This window comes from Petromyzon marinus, chromosome 16, assembly GCF_048934315.1.
Source record: "Petromyzon marinus isolate PM22_M1 ecotype Great Lakes invasive population chromosome 16, UKy_Petmar_22M1.pri1.0, whole genome shotgun sequence".
In the NCBI taxonomy this organism is placed as follows: domain Eukaryota; kingdom Metazoa; phylum Chordata; class Hyperoartia; order Petromyzontiformes; family Petromyzontidae; genus Petromyzon; species Petromyzon marinus.
The window spans coordinates 13,786,497-13,810,125 of record NC_133682.1 but is presented as its reverse complement, the minus strand read 5'-3'; the positions used below and the strand labels follow the sequence as shown (position 1 = coordinate 13,810,125).

General features: G+C 45.5%; 1 protein-coding gene across 4 annotated transcripts in view; it reads right to left on the bottom strand.

The window, feature by feature from the left end:
• Positions 1-23,629, bottom strand: part of LOC116942823 (glutamate receptor 2-like) — a 217,349-nt gene that overhangs the window by 43,095 nt on the left and 150,625 nt on the right. The gene's annotated exons all lie outside the window — the stretch shown is intronic.

Below are 23,629 nucleotides of genomic sequence, written 5' to 3'. Positions count from 1 at the left end.
AATTACTACAATAACCTGGTGTGCGTTTTAAAATATCGTTGCTCACACGAGGATAGCATCGTGAATTCATTGTGGTGAGCTATTAGGTCCCGTGGCAGACGAGACCATCTTATTAAAAAAAAATGTCCTCCTTGATGTCCAGCGCCTGTCCAGTAGAGCCTCTCTCTCTCCGCATCACCGTCTTTGCTAAAAAAAAAAAACCTTGAAATTAAATAATTAGATGCCCTCATTAAGGTGACCCGTTCCTTGCTTCCATGTGCTAATTACTGTCCAACGGCAACGTTAGAAAATTCGTTTCGACACTCGTAATTGTGTGGGGAAGCTGTGGCGGTGGATAATATGGGAGTAATGTATGTTAGGGAGGAGGCAGCTGTGTTAATGCGGACATTCGAATTAATGTTCCTGAGCCCAACATTGTTAATGATAATGTCAATTTCTATGGCGCCGTAACATGGCAAGCATCCTAGTTTTAATCTTAGTCTTACACTGTAGTTTGTAGCAATTGCCTCAAGTAAACTGCTGCGTAGGTCTTTGCAGTTACTTTGTGTAGCTCTCTGACATGGTCTGGCTGTTACCCCATGTTGTCTGGCACGATGTCCGATATTTCGCTCCCTGTGCTTGGAAGCTCCTTCAGCAATTGAATTCAAAATGCGCTTTCTGAATTCTCAAGTACGTCCTCAAATACAGCGAGGTTAATGTTCTTAGCCCGGAGCCTAGCCACCACTGCAAGTTCTCGCCAAGGCGTGCTCACTGCCATTCAAAGTTTGCTAGTACGGACGGTATGGAGTGAACTCTAAATACTGTTAGATTGAAAACGAATTTCTTTAGAACGGCTTTTTTGTGTTTAGTTTGTTGTCCGTCCCTGCACCTTCGATATTCACTGTTGGCTACCTCTGGTGCGAAAGAACTTCAACATAATCTTGATTTGAAGCTTTCGTCACTGCAGGAATCCATACTCTTTGGTTCTTTCGGTAAAGTCACCTAGGTATAAATAAAATAAATCACGACGTTTCAAGCGCAACACAAGCGTCTGTCATCAGGTGGGAAAGCATCATTCATCAGTTGGGAAAGCTTTCCCACTTGATGACGGACGCTTGGGTTGCGACTGAAACGTCGTAATTTATTTTATTTTATACCTAAGTGACTTTACCAAAAGAACCAAAGAGTATAAGTTCAACATACATGCTGAGGAGCAAAATAGGGCGATTTATAAAAGAAGCCCATCAAGGATATTAGATAAGGCCTCTTGTCATTATCATGTCATACAGTGAGGGAAAAAAGTATTTGATCCCCTGCTGATTTTGTACGTTTGCCCATTGACAAAGAAAGGATCAGTCTATAATTTTAATGGTAGGTTAATTTGAACAGTGAGAAACAAAATAACAAAAAAATCCAGAAAAACGCATGTCAAAAATGTTATGAATTGATTTTCATTTTAATGGGGAAATAAGTATTTGACACCTCTGCAAAACATGACTAGTACTTGGTGGCAAAACCCTTGTTGGCAATCACAGAGGTCAGACGTTTCTTGTAGTTGGCCACCAGGTTTGCACACATCTCAGTAGGGATTTTGTCCCACTCCTCTTTGCAGATCTTCTCCAAGTCATTAAGGTTTCAAGGCTGACGTTTGGCAACTCGAACCTTCAGCTCCCTCCACAGATTTTCTATGGGATTAAAGTCTGGAGACTGGCTAGGCCACTCCAGGACCTTAATGTGCTTCTTCTTGAGCCACTCCTTTGTTGCCTTGGCCGTGTGTTTTGGGTCATTGTCATGCTGGAAAACCCATCCACGACCCATTTTCAATGCCCGGGCTGAGGGAAGGAGGTTCTCACCCAAGATTTGACGGTACATGGCCCCATCCATCGTCCCTTTGATGCGGTGAAGTTGTCCTGTCCCCTTAGCAGAAAAAAACACCCCCAAAGCATAATGTTTCCACCTCCATGTTTGACGGTGTGGATGGTGTTCTTGGGGTCATAGGCAGCATTCCTCCTCCTCCAAACACGGCGAGTTGAGTTGATGCCAAAGAGCTCAATTTTGGTCTCATCTGACCACAACACTTTCACCCAGTTGTCCTCTGAATGATTCAGATGTTCATTGGCAAACTTCAGACGGGCATGTATATGTGCTTTCTTGAGCAGGGGGACCTTGCGAGCGCTGCAGGAATTCAGTCCTTCACGGCGTAGTGTGTTACCAATTGTTTTCTTGGTGACTATAGTCCCAGCTGCCTTGAGATCATTGACAAGATCCTCCCGTGTAGTTCTGGGCTGATTCCTCACCGATCTCATGATCATTGCAACTCCACCAGGTGAGATCTCACATGGAGCCCCAGGCTGAGGGAGATTGACAGTTCTTTTGTGTTTCTTCCATTTGCGAATAATCGCACCAACTGTTGTCATCTTCTCACCAAGCTGCTTGGCAATGGTCCTGTAGCCCATTCGAGCCTTGTGTAGGTCTACAATCTTGTCCCTAACATCCTTGGAGAGCTCCTTGGTCTTGGCCATGGTGGAGGGTTTGGAATCTGATTGATTGATTGCTTCTGTGGACAAGTGTCTTTTATACAGGTAACAAGCTGACATTAGGAGCACTCCCTTTAAGAGTGTGCTCTTAATCTCAGCTCGTTACCTGTATAAACGATACCTGGGAGCCAGAAATCTTTCTGATTGAGAGGGGGTCAAATACTTATTTCCCTCATTAAAATGCAAATCAATTTATAACATTTTTGACATGCGTTTTTCTGGATTTTGTTGTTGTCATTCTGTCTCTCACTGTTCAAATAAACCTACCATTAAAATTATAGACTGATCATTTCTTTGTCAGTGGGCAAACGTACAAAATCAGCAGGGGATCAAATACTTTTTTCCCTCACTGTACACAAACACAGTGGGTGGCTATGTTATTTTGTGGTTGTCTTAAAGCGAGAGGTGATATATGCTCAGAAATTTGGTGGCAATAATGTAATGCAACTTGGACATAATTTGAGGCAACGTTGGTGGTTTACACAGGCATATATGTTCATGTACAAATGTGGTGCTGTTAGAAAGAAGGTAACAAGGTGGAGTCAGATTTTTAGAAGATGTGTTTGGAGTTTGAGTGATCGCCTCTTGTACGCGTATGTTTGTTAACTGGAAGTTTGGTTGCCAGCTTACAGGATGAATCCTCCAAAAAATAAATCCTCATGTATACATACAGGGACTCCTTAACTTACAATATTCAACTTACGAACGTTCAAGAGATATGAACAAACCTTTCCATATGTCCAGTTGCCTGTTCGGAATCAGAGTTGTAAGTTCAACCGCCGCGCAATAAATGGCGGTGGTTGCTCTGCATCATTACCCAGCATTCCCAGCACTTCTGCCTGGACCTCCGCCATTGCCTGTTGTTGTTTAGTGTACACGCCGTACAGCATGTTTGGAATTGAGAGGAGTAAAGTTGGACTTACGAACAAACCGACTTACGAATAGATCTCTTGAACATTACTCACTCGTAAGTAGAGTCCCTGTACATCCCAAGGAGAGCCCTCATTAATCCAAGCCGTGAGACTCAGTAATACTAATCTGGATAAACAAAGTGTTTTTTGGAATAGTGATGATTAAAACAACGTCGATATTTACTAGGGATGTTATAATTATTTGTTCATGCATTGCAGATTTGATCCACAACGATAAATGTTGACAGCAATAAGCCCAATATTTTTACATAACTGAAAATCATAGGAGCTGCCGTGGTGTGATGGTCATCACACTTTACTAGCAATCCAGAGGTCGTCGGTTAATATTAGATCTCCCGTCGTGGCAGTTGAAACAATGGTGCAAGTGTTTTCAGTGCCACCTCGTCTGTCCACCCAGCAGTGTAAATGGGTACAACACAGTCGATCAGCTGCACATGTGGTGAGGTAAAGTGTCAGTACTCCCACCTCTTCCAAGATGTCTGACCAGTTTGAAAGAATAGAGCAAACAAGAAATTCCTGGGCTTTACCATTAACCGAGAAATGAGAGCAATTGTGCCACGCGGTAAAAACAGCGAGGTTCATGGGTAGTATGTTCGCACGCGCCCATCGGTGCATTTCTAAAATTCCACTGGAATTGATGACCGGTTCCTAGCTGTCGGAAATGGTAATAAAATCTGAAAACAGTTACCGCTATATAAAAATAAGTTTTACCCTTATATTATGATACTGGCAAGAAAGGTCCCATATGGTTACTGGTTTACCAGTTAACTCGCTTAACAACCCTAGTATTTACTCATTCTCACAACGTGTTTATCCTGGGAAACGTTACTCGCATGACACACTGGAATGAAAAAATGATATAAACAGGGACAGGAACCCACATTGAAACAACTAATGTACCATGCAAAACATTTATAATAACAAAGTCTTTTAGCCAAACAAGCATAAACATGTGTCAACATTTTTTTCAGGAGGGCCCTGCGTGGGGATGTTTGGCCAATTCGTTAATGATACCACAGTTTTTTTCAGCAATGCCCAATACCCTGAATACGTTATGTAACCTCCGAACATTTATGAAATTCAGTAAGGTGCCACTAAATAAGATAAAAGGGCCTATGCATGTTCATTACAAACCCCACATTGTACTTAAGGTCACTGCGCCATAGTGGAATGTAATATACTAATTATAGAAACGATGGGACGATAAGGGAAAATTGGAAAATCTAAATTCGAACCCATGGCGCCATCGTAATAGGGACACCTTTTACATTACAGAGACTGCAATGTGCATAGCCATACCAATTAAATGCTAGGGCATGCATGATATGAATATAAGTGCAATGAAGGGAACAGAATTGTTGGAATCATATTTAACACACCTCAAAGAAACCCAATTTTGTCTAGGACATGACTATAGCAGACTATTCCAGGTAATATATTATACCCCAGAGACAGTCTACAAATTAACTGAAAACCATGGGGTTGAAGAGGAAATAGGAGGCAACCATGTATGGGGATTCCGCATCACGTGGGCTGTTTTAATCAACCAAGAACACTAATAGAATACTAATAAAACGTCCCCACTTATTGAACATTTGATTGATTTAAGAAATAATTTCGACGAAGAATACTTTGATGTAATTATCTGCAAGTTTATTCCACAAAACTACATCGTTTCCCTTTAAAGATGATGGTAAAAAAATCTAAGGATTCATGCTGCAGATTCAACATGTAATGTCCATTGTACTCATTATTGCAGATTTGAATTGTAAATTTGGTATGTAAGATTTCAACGCAGTCCATGGAGCAATTATAATGGAAATGTAAAGATGTTGAACTTATTTTGCATCATACGCAGCCAACCGTGCTTCTCGTAGATGCAGGGGAAATACAACAAACTAAACCCAAACATCAGTTCTAAAGAAATTAGTTTTGAATCTCGATGTAAAAGTGCATAGCTCTGTCTCAGAGAGCCCCCCCCTCACTAGAGGCACAAAACAGCGAGGCCCCTTATACCCCCCTCCTGTATACAATTGCAATTGAGCCTCTGGCAGCCAGGATACGAAGTAGCCAGGAGATATTAGGTATACGCTACGGGCAAGTCGAAAAGAAAGTAAATTTATATGCGGATAATGTTCTGCTTACCATCACAAAACTGGACACCTCAATACCTGCCCTCCTGAAGCTTATTGCGGAGTATGGTGCAGTCTCAAGCTATAAACTCAACGTCACAAAGTCAGATATCATGCCTCAGTCCACGATTTCAGGAAGACCTCCACCCAACGTCTCCTCCTTCAGGTGGTACCCCTCCAAAATCAAGTACCTCGGGGTGAATATCACTTACAACCTAGCGGACCTCTTCAAAGAGAACTCCCCCCCCCCTTCTTCTGGAGTTTGAGGCCTTCCAAGCCATTTGGGACGATATCCTGCTGTCACTCTCCAATCAGGTCCACTTGGTCAAAATAATGACTCTTCTGAAGGCCCTCTACCATTTCAGGATGATCCTGACCAAGATACTTCAGAAATTCTTCATTAAGCTCTGCTCCCTCGTATCCTCCTTTGTCTGGGGCCACAAGGTGGCCAGGATCGACAACGATATCTTAATTCAGGGGAAGAAATGTGGTGGGCTAGCGCTACCTGATTTTTTCTAAGTATTACTTATCGGGAGGCCTCTTTATGGTCAAGCATTGGCTCAATAAGAACAGATGGGGCTCCTTGAAGAAGTGGGAAGAGGCATCAGTATCCCCTGTAGCCTTGAAGGTATAGTCCACTCGCATCCTAGGGATAAGCACTCGGATTTTAAACAACTATCCTCGGTCAAAACAACCCTCTGGATCCTGAGAAAGAGACTGATCCCTATCACCTTTGCCCTCCAGCGACTCTATGTGGGATATTCCATCCCTCAGAATTGGGGGCAATGGGGTCAAGCTGGCCGGTTTAGAAAAGAGTGGGAATCAAGAGGGTGGGTGATCTCTCATCTGACTCAGGGTGTTGGACACTCTCCAAAACATTAGAAAGCGACATGACATCCCTAATAGCGATTTTTTTCAAATGTATCTATATCAGGCACTCTACTCTTTGTTTTTTTCGGTAAAGTCACGTATAAATAAGAAATAATAAAATAACATAATAGCGTTCGCTATGTAAATTATGTTATTATTTCTTATTTATACGTGACTTTACCTAAAAAAACAATGAGTAATTCCTGCAGTCACGAAAGCTTCGAATCAAATCAGGGACTCTATTAACAAGGCAAGGGATGTTGACCTCCGAAAGACCCCCTCCCCAATATGGCTATGGCTAACGGAGGAGAGGGCCCACTATAAAATCTCTGAGGCATACCAACTCCTGCTCCCGGGTTCTACCGAGATGAAACAAAAAAAGAGATCGCTTTCGGAGGGGGCACTGGGCTGCCCGATCCCATCAGAGTCTTGGAAACGAATTTGGCACAACCCCCGGCAAGGTCTAAGATTCCTCCCTCTCAGGACGATTCAATTTAAGTTCCTTCATGGCACATATCCCACGAATCAATGGAGGGCTAAATTCTCCCAGACTATATCCCCAGAATACCCTAGGTGCCCACCGGCACCATCCAAACATACATTCACGCCTTCTGGGAGTGTTCCACCATCAGGATATTCTATGATAAAATTACCGATCTGTACAACGTGATGTCTAGCACCGAGATTCTACTCAGCATTGAATCCTCCGTCCTGGGCCTTAAACTCCAAAGTATCTCCAGGCACCAACACACCCTTCTCCAAGCATTTGACATTTCGGTTAGAAAATCAATCCTGAGCTCCTGGAAGAATCATGGGGCCCCTCATTAACCCTCTGGCATAACTCCCTATTTGCCCGAGCAGCTTTTTGAACATACTCTTTGGTTCTATTCGGTAAAGTCACGTAGGTAAAAATAAAATAACAAAAAATCACGACGTTTCGGCCACAACACAAGCGGCCATCATCAGGTGAAGGGACTGGACTGTCCAGAGGACAGCGTTGGAGTGAAGACAGCAAGCCGAGGTCGCGTCCTTTAAGCTGTGTGGGAGGAAACTGCTATATCGGGGAGACGAAACGACATGTCTCTGACCGAATTCGCAAGCACAAATCAGATTTGAAACACGGCAGAACAAATTATTCTGCCGTGGCTGATCACTGTTACAACGCTGTGGGTTATCACGATATAGTTTTCTCCGATACCAAGGTTCTCTGCAAACCCACGCGTTTTTATCAGAGATTTGTCCACGAGGCAATTCAGATTTACAAACACAGACACAATTTCAACCGAGAGGATGGTTTCAAATTAAGCAATCATTGGAAAGATGTTCTAAATCAAACCAAACATTAAACTAATTTTCAATGGTACAGTATATTTATTCAAGTAGTGGTATTCCAAACTTTCACAGTAGCTTATTTGCCTTCACACCAATATTATGTAAACTCCCCCCACCCCCCCCCCCCCCCCACCGTGCCGGTCCAGTACATAATTTTATGCTAATTCCTTTGTCAAGGCGTTTTTTGTTTCCTCCCACACAGCTAAAGGACGCGAGCTGGGCTTGCTGTCTTCACTCCAACGCTGTCCTCTGGACAGTCCAATCCCTTCACCTGATGAAGGCCGCTTGTGTTGTGGCCGAAACGTCGTGATTTTTTGTTATTTTATTTTTACCTACGTGACTTTACCGAATAGAAACAAAGAGTATGGATCCTTGCAGTCACGAAAGCTTCAAATCTAGAAAATCTTTAGAACACCTCAGTCTGAAACTGAGGAATTGGGAAGGGGAGTTCACCCAGATCTGGGACTCCTTCGTAAATGCCACTCCGGAGACCCCGAGTTTACTTGATTGAAATATAAATTTGACTGACCCCCCCCCTTTCCCCTTCCTTCCCTGAAGAAAAGGGATCTGATGCACGTACCACATAATGCTACAGTCCTACATGTCCACGTTGGTTGGCTGTCCGAGCTGCCTATCCCGCTATGCACCACTCACCCATGGGGAGGGGGGGGGGTGTACATAGTTCCAGTGGCATCCTAATGTGGGTAGTGTGGTGGGTATTAGATGAAATTTGCGAATAGCTGTTTTGTAAATATGCTGTTTATGTAAAGCATTTGGTTTTTTTTCTATTTAATTTGATTTTCTTACAATAGACTCCTAAAATAAATTTAACTACCGAACTCATATGTCGTATTAGAGGGAATGCGTGTGAATGCACCATGGAAAATACAATATTAAGATACAATATTAAACTTTTCCATGGGCTGTGGTATAGGACACAATATGGGCTATTCCTTGGAACAGCATAGATATCCACAGAAATCCACTGCTGTATGAAAACCTCCCCATGTCAAAATTACTGTGTTACTACTTTATCCTCCTCCATCCACAAAAAAATTGCATGTAATTATTACATCAACACAACAACTGAAATAAATATTTGAGACTAATTAAATATTGCCTCTCCAGCTTTGATGTTTACACACTGGACCAGGTACTTATTTAGGCTGAGTAGACCAAAAGCAGGCCCAGGAACAGTCTCAATATTCACCACGGCCGTTAGCCACGGGCAGGAATGGAGCTCGGGCGGCTGGGTCTGCAGTGCAGTGCGCTAACCACTGTGACATCACTCCGCATTAGCTTTTCATATGTAGTGTATATCTCACGAGAAACACACAGACTTCTGGAGGCACCACGATTTATTGACAACTTAACAGGGCTACGCGTTAACAATTTTAGAGACTATTCTAACTCCCAAAATGGGTCTCTATGTAGCTTGAGTCCCCGACGACCGATGCTCCAAGACCCCCGATGCCACGCCGCATGGTCAGCGCTCCCCGCCAGACAACCTCGATCGATCCGCCTCCGTTCCTCTTATCATCCCGAGCGTGGCTTCACTCTGCCTGCGGCCACGCCCCCTCCTCAGTCTCGCGAGATGGAACCAGGGCCAGCGTCAAATGTCCTCCGGGTCCCCGTTTACAGGCCCCCTTCACTCCCCTGAGTTGGCACGTCCCATCTCTCTCTTTCTGCGACGGGACCCTGCTCTGTAGGGCCTGCTTCTCTGCCACGTCTCCATCGGCTCCCTCGAGAGGTACGTGCACACTTCTTTATCAGTTGTAGTTGTAGTCGGCTTATACGCCGTAGAGACACTATTTACGTCTCTACACATACACATAAACACACACCTCCCCCATATAGCCTTTAACAGACTTATTCCAAGTGCTCTGAGCGAGCACGTATGAAGGCCAGCACGGTACACGAGGGGTGGGTAGCCAACACCACGTCTGGCTCCCTTTGTCTCCCCAGTGGTAATGTTTACATACCACACCAAGTACTCATTTGAGGCTGAGTCAACCTAGGTCGACACAAAAGACAACAATCCCCCGTATACCCATTAACATACTGTGGGAGCAAGTGCTGTTTGTGAGCACCTATGAAGGCCGGCACAGCACACGAGAGGGTGGGTGGCCAGCATCACGTCCTGCCACCTCTGTCTCCCTAGTGGCGATGTTGACACACCGCACGAGGTACTCATTTGAGGCTGAGTCGACCTAGGGGACGCCCAGGCCTGGTTCAGATAATCGTCACCGCTGTTGACCGTGAATGGGAATCGAACATGTGTCACCCAGTTTGTAGTTGCGCTACCGCTCCCCCCATGCTACCACTAGGTCAATACGCACACATGCCATTATTTCGGACGTTATATTTCAATTGTTGTCGATTCCGGCTCGCCAAATATGACCTGTTAATGCTTGTGTAGCGGCAAATGGTGGGAGCATGAGCATCATTGGTCAGGTGGATTCCCGCATTGTAATTGGCGAAGTGGCTGTGCTTGGGCCTGTCCTGATCTCAATGTCGCTTGTGGTTCCCTGCATTTTGGGTACCGATTTCCTTAAGAGGATTCCCATCAAAATCCTCGTTGACCAGGGTTGTTTGGAAATGCCGTCAGGTCAAACTTTTTTTTGTCATCGTCACAACCACATTCGGCAGCATGCGTCATGGTACAAGCCCTTGTTGATGTTGTGGTAGAGATCCTGTCGGGATCCCAGATACTTGTACCGCTACGCTATCATTAGGAAATTAAAAGTGTTGATTCAGCAGCTGGGGTTCTTTTGACCCTGTCGAATACCGCGACTCGTGGACTGACACTAGTTGGTGCACAGACAGTCCTTTGCTCCCACCAGGTCCCGTTCATGGAAGTGCTTAACGTGGGCCCGGATGCGGTGGTGGTTCAGGCGGGTATGGTGTTGGCTCACGCCACCACCACGTTTTGTGAACATGATGCTGTTATGCCGCAGATTGTTGCGGGTGCAATTGACCACGTTGGGGGTCACAGATGAGATGTGGGCTGAAGCTCTGTGTCGGGAGAATTCACAGATGTCTCCTGAGAAACGAATGACTTGCGGTTGCTCTTGTGTGAATTCTCTGACGTTTTCAGAAAAGAGTGAATTTGATATCGGTCGGACCTCCCTGTTGCATCACCGTATCGACACAGGGGAGGCCGGCCCTATTCATCAGAACTCGTACCTTTTTGAGCCCAGTGAAAAAAGAACGTCTACAACAGGCGGTTGATGACATGTTGGCCGCCGAAAAATTTTCTCCATCTAATAGCATTTGGGGAGCGCCCGTCGTGCTTGTTAAGGAGAAGGACGGTATACTTAGGTTTTGTGTTGACTTCCGTAAGTTGAACAAAGTTTCTGTGGCCGATGCGTACCCGCTCCCGCGCATGGACGACTCCCTGGATGCCTTGTCCGGTGCGCGGTTTTTCTCTACTCTGGATTTGTCTTTGGGGTTTTGGCAACTTCCCCTTGACGATTCATCAAAGCTTAAAACCGCGTTCCGCACGCCCCAGGGACTCTTTCAGTTTAATTGCCTTCTGATGGGCTTGAATTCGGCTCCGGCCACCTTTCAGCGACTCATGGAACTCGTCTTGACTGGCCTGCAGTGGAACTCTCATTTATTTGGACGATGTTATTCTGTTCAGCCGCACTTTTGACGAACATCTCCTACATCTGCATTCCGTTTTTGCTAGGATGCGCTCAGCAATCTGAAATTTAAGCTGGCGAAATGTCATTTGTTAAAAAATTCAGTGCACTATTATTAGTGCTGAGGGCATCTCCATGGATCCGGACAAAACGGCCTGTGTGCACGATTAGCCGACCCCCCAGTGTGTGGGTGATGTGCGAAGTTTCATTGGGTTTGCGTCATACTACCGTAGGTTCGTGCCGCAATTTGCTACGGTCGCCAAACCCTTGCATGCTTTGACTGCTAATAATCAAAGGTTCAGATGGGGTCCGGAGGAAGAGGCTGAGTTTTTAGCCCTTTGTGAATGGCTGTCTGAAACACCCACCCCGAATATCCCGATTTCTCCCTGCCATTTATCCTGGACACTGATGCCAGTGACACGGGCATAGGCGCCATTTTGTCTCAAGTAAAAAACAGGGTTGAGAAGGTGGTCGCGTATGGCAGCCATGTCCTCTCCCCCGCAGAACGTAGTTATTGTGTCACTCAGAGGAAATGATTGGCCATTGTTTATTTCATCTGACAATACAGGCCTTACCTCTACGGCAGGGAGTTCATTGTTCATACGGATCACGTGGCCCTCCAGTATTCCCTGAAGGTCGAACAACCTTCTGGCCAACTTTCACAAATATTGCAGGAATTCTCGTTCCGCGTGATATATCGAAAGGGTGCTTGACATTGTAACGCAGATGCCTTGTCGTGGTTGCCTCAATCGCCTTGTTGTCCATGTTCATCGGGGGCGGGCCGTTGTAGACCCTCCATTTTGCAGCCGGCTGCCGTTATGTCTGTGTTTGCTGGTTTGGAGACCGCTGGGCCGGTTGCGCCAATTTATAGCGTGTTGCAGCTTACACGCTTTGCTTGGGTGCACGAGCAGCTGAATGACGATTCCTTAGGGGTCTTTCGGGGTCGTGCGGAAAATGCACGGGAAACTATTGCGTCAGCTGATGGGCCCCAATTTATTCTTCATGACGGCCTTTTGATGTGGAGAGAGAATATGTTGGATCGCTGGTGGCTTGTCGTCCCCACCGCTCTCCGGGGTGACTTGGTTCGCGCACTGCACGAGGAAAATCTGTTGTACCTTGGTGTCCAGAAGTCCCTCGTAACACTACAGCGTGACTATTATTGGCCGGGGGTGACAGCCGATGTCTCCAGATGGATCCAAGGATGTGTTGAATGCGTGCGCAGGAAACCGCCGCAGTGAAAGTCCAATCTGCCACTGCAATACATTTTGGGTTCATGTATCAACGAATTGGTGGTGCTCGATATCCTTGGGCCCTTTCCGGCTACTCCACGAGGGAATACATTTATTTTAGTGGGGGTTAAATATTTTCCCAATGGCCTATGGCTTGGCCGCTGCCTGATTAGTCAGCAGCCTCCATTGCGGAGGCGTTTTTGTATGGTTATACGATGGACAAGGGATCCCCGGAGCAATTGCTCACTGATCAGGGGCGCAATTTCTCGTCTAAATTGCTGCGTGAGGGTTGCGACGCTTAGGGTATTAGGAAAATTAGGACGTCGCCATACCACCCACAGACGGATGGGATGGTGGAGCGCCTGAAAAGAACTTTGACCTCCATGCTCTGTCAGGCAGTTGACGCTGGGCAGACGGATTGGGATTTGCATGTGCCGAGTGTGCTTGCTGCATATAGGATGTATGGGAGGGAGAATGTGCCCCCTATAGATGACCAATTGGTTTCTTCACTGGATAAAAGGAAGTCCAGATGGTCTGAGCATGTGCAAATTTCCCTACAGCGCATTTCTACAGCTCCAGAGGCGGCCAGAGTTAACACCGCCGAAACACAGTTGCGCAATGAACGTAATGCGGTGAAGCGGGATCACGTGTTGCCGTGGTCCATCGGCGACAAAGCATGGTTGCATTGCCTCCAGGTGCCGGTTGGTACATCTCCTAGGTTACATAAGCCCTGGCAAGGACCCGTGGAAGTAGTCGAGGTGACACGGCCACAATGTGTGTGTATCTGGGTGGGCCGTCGCCATTGGTTCGTCCATCCTTCTCGATTGAAGACGTTTGTCCCTCCACATATCGCCTCTTCATCTCCAACGATTGGCCTGCCGGTGTCTGATGTGTCCAACGGGCCGGGGATGATGCGTTCGGAGGGCGTGTGTCGGAAGGACTGTGTCATGCCGTCCACAGCACCCAGGTCTGTGACTGTAGATGGGGCTCAGGACCTCGCAGGGATCGAGGATGCGCCTGCTGCTGCTGAGCCTGCTGCTCTTGTGCCTTCTGTGCTACAGTCCGTGCCTTCGGTCGATCCGGTGGTTGGGGCGCCGCCCGAGCGGGAGCAGGAGGCTGATGGACCAGCGTGGCGGACTCGGTCCAAATGCTTGCGATTCCATTGATCCTTGCTCTGGAGTGCTCGAGAATGTCGGAGTGGCTAGGGTTGTTGCATTTTATTCGCTTCCTCCGTTGTGCCCCTTATATCCCCTTCTCACCATGTTCCCTCGTATTGTGGGTTAATTGATCCACACATTGAATATTAGCCGGGACAGCTACTTTTTTATTACGGAGGGGGGGGGGGAGTTGTGGGGTCATGTAATGAGATAGTGTCATCTACTGGTTGGAAAAGGGAAGCACAGGTATAGACACCATTATAAACATTATCCAATCCCCAAAGGTGAGGGATAGGACCGGCCGAGAAACTCCGAGAACTGGCTAGAAAGTTCCACGAGAGGGCGTAGCCGGAGGCGGAGCCTAGCCACGCCTGCGGAAATATAAGCGGAGGCAGAGGAGGACTCAGGGTCGGTGTGTGGAGTCTTGGGTCTGGACTGCGTCGCTGCTCGCCATCATCTCTCTCCGTCGCTAGCCACGTGACGGATCTCCTGCGGCGTTCCACCGCCCTCGCCGGCACGCCGTCAGCCAGCGGCGAGACCGGGAGTGGACGGACAGAACCCGCCATGTGATCAACCGTGTGTGTAGTCTGTAGAACATGTTTGGAGAGGAAGCCGATAACGTTGGCCTGTACATGGAATAAAGAAGAGTACCCTCTAAACGACGTGTTGCGGAAGTCGCTCATTCCACATGCAAAAAGAGCACTGGATGCTCAGGGATATTCCTAGACAAATGAACTTAGTCATGTTCCATAAAAATTAAGAACCGAATTGGTAAGGAAGTTAAAAGTCAAATTACAAAGCGATCACGAGTTAATTCAACCTGGTGCTTAGATTTGAATAAGTGAAAACCCGACGTGCACAATCATGCACAAAGATCCATTCTTTTCAACAAATGAACTTGATAAGTACCTATTTAGAGAGAGCAAAAAAAGCTCAACATATGCGAACATTTAAAGGAACATTGTTTTAATGTTCATAGACCTTCAAACAATTCCTTCTTTAAGTATCTCAATGTGGTTTTTCCTCTGACCACACAAAGAAAACGGCACCTCTGACTATATGACACTGCCTCCCAAGTCTCAGACCACTCCACAAGACCTCCTCCGTATGTTCCACTCCTATGAGCAGCAGCAGTATTTATATACGTTGAACGTCTTTCGCACAATATGTAGCCAACTATGCCAATTGGAGGTGCGGGGCAAAGACAACAAACGGAACTAAAAAGGCATAGTATAGGTTTTGGAACTCTGTGCCAGGGGAAGTAAACAGTCTCCTGCACATTTAGCCTGCCAGAAACGAGCAAGACAATACGCATTTCACGAAGGTGGCTTAACCCACCCCCTCTCCCCCACTCTGTGAGTGATTAAATGCCAGCAATACGACTGCTCAAGCCCCAGAATATATGAGAACACCTGGGCTCCACAGCAGAAGACTCCCTCGAGCACGGGGTTGTCATTCCCCATGAAGTAATCCCGAGTTTTAATGTAAGTGCATAAAGGAGACTGCAATCCATTGATTTGATGAAGCCAGATTGTGGAATTAGTGGCACTGAAAGAAAGCAACACGCAGTGTGTTCCAAATACTTACTCGTTGCAAACGCGTTAGTGTTTCAGAAAGATACAATTCTTTGCAACAGCACCTACAGTATGCCAACTCAAAATCCCTTTATCTATTTACTTTCCCATTCAGGGCAGTGTTATTGATGAATGTGTTGAGATTGTGTTTATTTGGGCTTGTGTGCATCTCCCAACGCAGCTTCACAAAAAGGTGTTTAATTTAAGCGTACATCATTTTAAAAGCAGAAGTCAAGGGAACATGACTGCTAATGCCAGTGACGCAAATGCCCCTTCCCATGGCTTCCATCAGTCTGCTAGCAGATGACACAGGTGGTGTAAATCCTGACACCTGACCCTCCATAGGCTGCTCTTGAAAAAAAGACACAAAAGCCACGGGCTATGCAAATGTTACATAAGTTCATCTGCACCTTAAATCACATGAACATTGCACCAAATGTAATTCACTATATATGCTAAAGTGTATGAAATTTCGGTTTGTAGGTCACGGCTGATTAATTATTGGTGTTAATTTAAAGCCAGTGCTGTGATTGTGGCTGCGAAACATAGGTGATAGGGGGTGCATCATCAACGCATGCCTACTCTGTTGTTTCCATGGAGGAACTGTAGGTCTTCACTCAGTGTTGCCAGGAGCTACCTCGTGGCCTAATAACAAACATCTAGAGTCATAATTCTGGAGTTGGTCTTCAAACAACGCTATTTATGTAACAAAAAGAAGAAGTTATACTTCATAAGCTCGCCACCTTGCATCATGTTCCTTTCTCATTGAATTTTCCTCGCTGTCTCTGTGAGCAAAATTCTGTGATACCGTACGGTGCCAAATAAGTTCAACATACATACCACCCCAGTCCCCATCCCCTGCCTTGTTGGTAAAACTAAAATGACCTTAAATTTTGATTTAAAGTTTTCGTGACTACAGGGATTCATATTCATGGTTCTTTCGGTAAAGTCACGTAGAAGGGAAACAATAAAATAATAAAAATATAAAACAATAAAATTATCGCGACGTTTCGACTGCAACACAAGCAATCATCATCAGGTGTTTCCCTTATACGTGACTTTACCGAAAGAACCAATAATATAAAATAACCTTATATACCTTAGCAAGCTCCTGTTTTTTGGAGATAGCCTACCCAGAGGACACAATTCCCAGACACCCTGGCCTTACTTATATATCTACGTTTCATCTGCTGTGACTGTTGAAATGGGTTCAATAAAAAAAAACATCTAGCTAGACAATCCTGCCGTGAAGATGAACAAACTGAAACACGGAGGCTTCGGCAACGAGAGGCTGCTCAGCGTAACTCACCTCACAGAATTAGGCCAAAAGGCGTCCTCTGGTCTAACACCATTTGAAACGAGGCTCAAAAGAAAGATGTCTCTGGTGTGAACCAATCAGTTTCAAGGACAATGCATATATTATTAGCGTATGTTTTTTTGTTTGCATTCTGACCACAAGCATTATGGTTAATGCAGACATGATTCCTTGTAAAAGGTTTAAGTTTGGTGTTTTAACATCTTAGCACCTGTTTTGTTGCCAGAAAAAAGGGGAAACTCTATTATCATGAAAATAATCTATCGAGGGCAAATAAAATTACCAATGCGTGGGTTTTACTGTGGAAATACATTTTACCATAGGAACATGGCATTTACCTTTCGAAATGAGCAAAAACCTAACATTCATTGGTGCATAGGAACACTGTCTCTCGGTGTGAGCTGTTGGAGTCTGACCCAGACTCTTTTAAAAGTTTTGAAACAACTACAATTGCCTGCTAGAGGATACATGCTGCATTTGTATTCATCTATGAAGCTGAAACATATGGCTAACACAACGTAGAGGGACACTTTACATTAACTATGGATAGATTGTACTTGCTGTCATCTGCAGAGACACTAATTAACGTTAAAATGCCTAATTTGTGATTGGATGGAACAGTGCCATAAGTTTTCTCATGTGTGCCGACACACAGTAGACTGAAACATTATTTTCTCAAACTAAGTTTCACGCTTCAAAGCAGCTTAGCATATGCTCCTCTCTGTCGAAAGTCAACGGCTGTTGCCTTAAATGTTTTATCTTGGCACTGATAACATTTTTATGAATTTTCACTCAGGAAGGCTTTAAAGGTAGCCGGGATAGCCAATGAGTCACTGTAAAATCTCTGTCAATGTATGCACATAGAATGTATCAATGAAGTATGGGCGATAAAGGTGCAGCCCTGAAAGTGCTTGCTAATGCCACAGCTGGTAGAAGGGGCCTTCACTAAAGAGAGCTCTAGAGGGTGTTTGGCCATGTCTTACATGCTGGCCAGACGTCTGAGAAGAGGTGGGAGCACCCACACTTTAACTCACCACACGCAACCTGTGGTGTTCCCATTTGTACTGCTGGTTGGACAGAGATGGGGGAGGGGGCCGGGGGGGGGGGGAGAAATTGCAGAAACTCGCTCCATCATTTCAACTGCCGTGCCAGGAGATCTAATCGGTGCTGGCGACCTCAGTATTGTAAGTCGAGTGAGCAAACTGTTATACCACTGTGGCGACCTGGCCACAAATGATAGCTCAAGGAAGTGGCTTATCACGTGGACATTTATAGCAGCAGCCAAATACTCGGAACGCCTGGTGATTCTAAATGCGGAGGGAAACACCGGAGGACCTGGAGAAAAATCCACCTGACGATCCAAGCAACATAAAGGCTCAACCCTGCTTTAGCTCCCGAAATCTAAAGAGATCGGGTACGTTTCATGCGATTTAGCCGTTGGTAGAATGTTAATCATTGGCAAATGAACCTTATGGCGGTACCCCGGGGTACCATAGTACCCTGGCTCTCACATAATGTCCGTGATGCAGTCATTTTTAGTCTGTTGATGGTCGGCGATGCGGCAATCGACTCATCTCGACGAGCTGTACACGATGCACCACTATGGTGCATACGAGCATTCAGGGTTTCAGTGCAATAGTCCTCGCTCCATGTCGACATTGCGGAGTAGCACTGATTTCGGATTGATTGGTACCCCAGTCACGGAGTGAAGTACACCCGTGTGTAGGCGCAGCTTTCTTGCACCAGAAAATAAGCTACGCCCTTAAGTTGTGGGAGCAAAAACTCTGATGCATGTTTGAGGTGTCTTAAATCAAACTGTTTCTTTATTTCTTAGTTGCACGAAAACAAGCTTATTCTAAAGTTATATCTTTGCCTGTTCACGTACTGTATCACTTCGTTGCACGTACTGTGTCACTTCGTCGCACGGTCAAAAGACTGTATCCACTCACTCCCCATCGGCTCTTCTCGTAGCCCCCCGTTTATACTGTAAAAACCGGAAGTGATGTCATGTGTTCAACCAACGGAGCGTCTAACCACAGGGGGGTTTCTACACAGTTGGGATATTCCAAATCAAATATAACCAGTCCGTCAACAAATGTATGACAGAAATAATACACTCACTTTCTGTCTCATGGCTCTTACAAAATATTTAATTGCCTCGGCCATTTTGTTGTATTTGGAACCACGGGGTACCGCCATAAGGATGAAATAGAGCTTACACCGCCTCCTTTGAAGTGTTAGCGCTCATCAGTTCTGAATTCAGCATGCACAATTAAGCCGTGGGTATCTCTCGTCAATGGCAGTGAGGCATAATAGCACACTTTGTGATGCACGCCCTGTGTCGACGTATTACCTTTTGCTGCGCAACCCATCCCTGTGACTAATGGAACATGCAAACCACACATCTCCTCCATGTATGGAACAATCGCAGAAATTAAGCTTTGCAATGCCTCTGTTCATTTTTACGAATGCTCTTTCCCAGTACAATAATGAACACAATTTCATTAAAATGAACGCGTGTTCTTAATGGAATACTGCTCCCCCCTGCAACACATTAATGATCAGCCTCCCTTGTCAAAATCTCTTGAAGGGTCATGCTGTTTTTATATAATTAATTCCAGCACTCCCTTATTTCTCTCCTCTTTGCTCAATACACCGAGCTCTCAACACCTCACACTAAACATATATTCTGGAGTCTCGTTATTTACGCTAAACCTATTTGCATTAAAAAAAACGTCATTTATATTCTGATTATGCTGTCATCCATGTACAGTTGAAAGAATGGGCAAGTTTTTCAAGCGAATGCCTATTGGTTTGTGCAGGCATGAGGTGAACATATGGCAAACTTGCCACACACCTACGTATATATTTGAAGCTATATTTGTCTAGGATAACACCGAAGGTAATGGGGAAATGCATGCTCAGAATCATTCTGAGAGACAGAAAGAGGCACAACATGCAGGTTCATGACTTCTTCCAAACTGTTAAAACAAGTCGGTGGGCTTGGGCAGAACAAACAAATTAATTATGGAGTGGCCGCCTAAAATAGAACGCGTCCACTAGGATGTTCACGAGCAGGGGGTGTGATGAAATCTGTTCGATTAGCATGTATATATGTTGAACTTCTTTCACACCGTATGTAGCCATCTGTGTTAATCGTGTGCAGGAGCAGGGTAGATGGTGGGGAGCGGGAGCACAGTGGTTCACGCACTGCGCTACGAACACGGCCACCCGGGTTCAATTCCCGCTCATGATCAACACTAGTGATGATTATTTGAACTAGTCCTGGGCCTCCCCTAGGTCGACTCAGTCTCAAATGAGTACCTGGTGCGGTTTGTAAACATTACAACTCGGGAGACAAAGGTAGCCGAGTGTTGTGCTGGCCACCCGCCCCCTCCAGTGCTGTGCCAGCATTCATAGGTGCTACTTGCTAACAGCACTTGCACCTACCATCTGTTACGGCTATACGGGAGATCTTTGTCTTTGTTATATCGCAGGATCGTCATATGTGGTGACTTGTGGGTGAATACTTTCACGATACCGTGGATTTCCCATTCCTGATGATGGTGATGATAATAATAATGCCAATTTATAACGCACACTATTTTCACTTTTCCCGAAGGCAGTGACCCTGAGGCACGGAGCCCAGCTCAGAGATCAGTTCAAGTTAAAGTCAAATAAAAATATGTTTTTTGAAGGCAGGTAAAGAGACTGAGCTGCGAATGTGGAGGGGGATGGCGTTCCAGGTGGAGGGGCCGACAACAGAGAAGCGACGTATGGCGATCGTGGTCCTGACTCTCATTGTCGAAAATAACTCCTCCTGGGTAGAACTGCGGAGAGTTCTGGTGGTGGTTTTGGAGTAGGGCGTCTGGAGGTCCGAAAGATATGGAGGGTAACCGGCCCTGTAGGCAGTATAACAGAGGCAGGCAATTTCTAAGGTAATTTTGATGGGGATTGGGAGCCAGTGGAGGGCCCAGAGATCGAAGTTGGAGGTCAGACGGAGTTGGTGGGAGGTGAGGACAGTGTGCGAGGTGGTTTTGTAGACGGAGTTTTATTAGGTTTTTTGTGAGGACCGGGTGAGTACAGAGTTGCATTAGTCGAAGTATGGACCGATGATGCTGTATGCTCGTATGTTTGCGATGTCTGTAGCGATGAGTGGGTGAAGATAACGTACATTACGTGACACATGTTTGCATCAAAACATTGGAGCCTAGCGCTTGGGGCACGTGGTATCTGTGATCATTGCCCATTGGCTTCGCCTCCTTTTGTCCACCCTCCGGCGCAAACCAGGCTCCAGCCTGCTTGGCTGCTGGGATCTGATGAGACTGGGCACATTCCAGGTGATTTGTCCACAGGCTATATTGCGTACATCTTTGTCTCTCATCGAGAAACAGCTTCTTGTGCTCCACTGTACCACTGACCACATCACCGGAATATGCCAAAACTTTAATCTGCAAAAATGGGAAAAACCAAGCGACAAAGCTGCTCAATGGAGCCGGCGAGGAATCACCCTCAGTGAGGAGCTCGGATCTGGCTCCATTTCCAAATGGCTCAAATGTCGGAGCCTAAATAGACTGAGAGTGGGTTTAAGCAGATGCAACTCTCTTGTGAAATCATAGAGGGGCTTCTACACAAACTAACAATGTGCTTTTCACGAGACGCAAACCATGGCTCATCTCCTGAGATACCCTGCTGCACGACAATGCACCCCTCAAGACTTTGCAATGCCAACACCAGAAGCAATGGCCTATGCAGAATATTGGGAAAAGACAACTGTATATAGGTTGGACAGGAGACACAACGAAGAAGATTGCGTATATCTGCCTCAAGTGGCCTCATCTCTTTTTGTCAAGCTCTGTGTCATCTCTCGAACCAGGCAAGGCAAATGTCGTTTCTCTGTGGTGGCTCCCATAGTCTGAATTTTAATTCATAAGTTCAACTTGTGCACGTTATAAATATAATAATGAACGATTGCATTTTTACAGGTTAATTTAACGGAAATGAAAACTCATGGAAAAAGGTAAATGTATGACAAAAAATAGCTATCGGCATAAAATGCATCATGAACATCTGTGCTTGCTCTGGTTCTTCCATTCAGGCAACCAATAGATTGGGGACATATCAAAATTAATGTAGTTAAATGCATGTACGTATGAGCTGTCTGTGTAAAAGTTTAAAGTGCAGCCCTGAAATTGCTTTCTCATGCCACTGCTGGCAGCTGAGCCCCCACGAGACGGAGCTCTGGAGAACATTTGCAGAGGATATTTATCCTACTGCTGCTCAGATATCTATTAAAGAGGTGGTCGTACCCACACACGTTTAGCCCCACCATACACCTGCCGACCGATCTAACCACTGGGTGGAGAGAGGCGGAGGTGATTAAATAAACTTGCATGGTTGTATCAACTGGCCGCTCTGGGAGGTTGAACTTTATGACCTCTGGAATTGGAAGTTGAGTTCGTGCTAACCATAACACCAAGGGCAGCATCCCACAGTGTTATGGTACAGCCGCGTGTCTCTCGCTTAACGAGCGAGATAAGGCCGTAGCCATGGAGTCAACATTGGGGGGGACCACATTTTCCAGAGGGTCTGGGGGTCCCCCTTCAGAAAAAAAATCTAAATTTGAAAACTCATTTCCTGCCATTTCTGCCTAAAATTTTAAAAAATTCACTAACACATAGGATGGATTTGTTTTTATATAATAATGTCTAATAGTGTATTGTATTACATTGCTCTGTTTTTTTACCTTTTCTTGTTTCATTGTATGTAATGGCAGAGATTATGGATTAATAAAGTACAACCATAACCACAATCATATAAACAGAAATATATTTTATAGCAATATATTGGGGGGACATTTTGAGCATATTTGATTATTGGGGGGGATGTGTCTCCCCCAATATATATTATAATTACGGCCTTGGAGCGAGACACGCTCCGTGAAAAATAGCTCGGCAAGCGAAAACTCGTGAGCAACAATCGTCGTCTTCCTATTGACTCACTCCCATGTCAAAAGCTGCAATAGAAGTTTGAGGCCAAACATTTTCCACTCTTGGAACAACATTTTTAACGTGAGAAAAAATATATATAATACGAAAATAACGTAATAACACATCAAATGTAACACCGCACTTGAAGAACCACAGTGCAAGATTCCTCGTATAGCTTTAACAGACTGTTGGTGCAAACGCTGTTAGCGAGTACCTCTTTAAAGGCTGTTATGGGCACACGAGGAGGTGGGTGGCCAGCACCACGCCCGGCTGCTTTTGTCTCCCTTGTGGCGATGTTTACACACCGCACCAGGTACGCTACTCATTTGAGGCTGAGTCGACCTAGAGGAAGCCCAGGACCGGTTCACTGGTGTTGGCCGTGAGCGCTCCCCACACCCACCCATTACAGTGCCACCACGAGGCCCCCTTCTGCCACACGCGGGGGTACTCGGCACAGGAGAGCTGTGAAACAAACAGCTGTGGGCCACCGTGCGGCTCTGCTGCCAGGGGATGCATATTCATCGACCGGTGTCCGCTCCATAAGTGGACATTTTGATTGCTTTGCGAACAAATCGGTCTAAATATGAATTGCTCGTGAGAGCGGATTGTGGTTGAAAGAAGGCCCGTTAAGCGAGACGCCTGTATAATACTAATTATTTAGGGATATTCACTCCGTGTCAGGTATTCATACCGTGGTGATATCACTAGAGGGTGCCGTAGAGGTGCTCAGAAAACTGACGCTAATTAATTCAAATTTATATTATTGACGCTTCCAACTTTAGTTGGACAATCTGGGATTTGCAGCCGAGGAATTTAACTGCAAAACAACAATTTGTTCCTGATTATCAGATAATCCGAGAATCTTGCGAAGATACTAAATTCACCTGATCCGATTTTACGAATTATTTTAGATTCCATGTTGTCTGCATTTCCCACCA